Source organism: Dipteris shenzhenensis, chromosome 26 (genome assembly GCF_047967505.1).
Source record: "Dipteris shenzhenensis isolate YYH24624 ecotype China chromosome 26, Dip_SZ_1.0, whole genome shotgun sequence".
NCBI lineage: Eukaryota > Viridiplantae > Streptophyta > Polypodiopsida > Gleicheniales > Dipteridaceae > Dipteris > Dipteris shenzhenensis.
In genome coordinates this window covers 33441439-33443099 of record NC_141621.1, presented here as the reverse complement: position 1 = coordinate 33443099, position 1661 = coordinate 33441439, and the positions used below count along the sequence as shown (strand labels likewise).

The window sequence follows — 1661 nt, the reverse complement described above, 5'->3', positions numbered from 1 at the left end:
GTCTAAAGACACGATGCTCAGTGAGAAGGAGGCAATGAAACAATTTTTGCGGATAAATACAAAAGGTGCACCTCCAAGTAGCACAACTACTTTTAAAGATGGCCGTGTGCTTTGGGACTCACCTGGTGATGCAGGAAAGAGGTGTGGCCATAGAGGACTCACTTGGCTAGCGCTATGCCGATGAAGACCGGATCGAGGAGTGTGCGATGCAAGCACACGAAGAGCACCCCCGAGTTGCTTTGCCCTAGCGGTGGCTTGCCCTTGACGATCACACGGATGCCCCCTGCCCTAAACCACTGTGCCCACCAGCGGCACGGCATGTTTTCGTAGATGAAGACGCGGAGGACGGAGATGGGGAAGGCCACAGGCATCCAAGCAAAGACGAGGAGCACCACAAGCGGCGTGGGTCGCTACACCAGACGCCCGTCATGGAAGATGAAGGGTTCGAAGAGGCTGCTAATACCGGTGCTCCATCAGATATTTTGTTTTAGCTCCTCGAGCATTCTTGCAGTAGCAATTTTGAGATATAGCTGAAGGAATAGCTGAGGCACTTCTACGTCGCTATTAGCGATTGGGATGCAGTGGAAGAGAATTTGAAATAGCGCATTTCTGCAGCTGCAGAGTTGACAGTGGAAACGAAGAATGTGTTCTTCGCAAGCCTAACCGCTCGATCTGTTGTAGAGGTCACTCGCTCTCGCAATCAAAAAATAGTGAAGGCGTTGGCAAAACAATGAACGCTTGAAAGGCAGAGGCGGAACGAAGCAAAGGGGTAGAGGCGGAACGAAGCCGAAGTATAAGATAGGGCAAAAGTATAGGGCATAAGATAGGGCAAAAGTGGAAACCCATTTTCCCTTGCTTCCCCATTTCCCCCCTCCATTTTTGGGGATAAAATTGGCTCCATTTCACCATGGTTAAGAAAACATAGAGTATGGTCAACCGTATGAAAAGCCCTCACTCATGGCATAGGCCACATGTGTACACATACTTGGGAGGGCAATTAATTTCTACTTTTGTTGGCAAGCCAACTAACCTAATTACTTTATAACATCTTTTCCAAGCCCAAATCTATCATGGTTTCCTTAGTTATTAGGTTCACTGCCACTGATCCATAGTGTATTAAGGCATTTGTAATGGTGTCCTTCAATGTACATCTTCGCTTTGATAGTTCTAGGGTCATCGTCTCTCATAGATTGTCCCAAGACTTACACATAGCAGTCACATGACTTCCTTCCTATCACAAATTCTGAATGAAGGGTTCTATTAAAAAATTCACTATTCAAATAGCGGTCACACAGTCGTAATATTGAAAAAAATAGACACTAGAATAAAATAGTAAACCTATATTAAAGAGAGAATGATTTAATGATATATTTGTTTTATATTATGAAAGACTGTTTATATCATGACTTACAAGGTTGGATCTCAAGTTCCTTGATTTGAACCACCCTTAAAACCCATTTCTTAGATCGACAACACCAGGGACTCCATGCCCACTCCATGTAGCCTTCCATTACTCCATTTTTTATTTAATCCTTTGATAGATAGTCTCTTTGTCTTTGGGTGATTGGGCAATTTTGCAAAGTGTGCAAAGCAAAGTGTACTAGAAAGATAGAGTGAATATTTACAAATGCCAAAAGAGAACAAGGACAACTTAGGAGAAC

The 1661-nt window shown here is 43.9% G+C and overlaps 1 pseudogene; it reads right to left on the bottom strand.

Moving 5' to 3' along the window:
* Positions 1 to 268: 268 nt before the first annotated feature.
* LOC147884978 (uncharacterized) overlaps positions 269 to 1661 on the bottom strand; it is a 13178-nt pseudogene continuing 11785 nt past the window's right edge.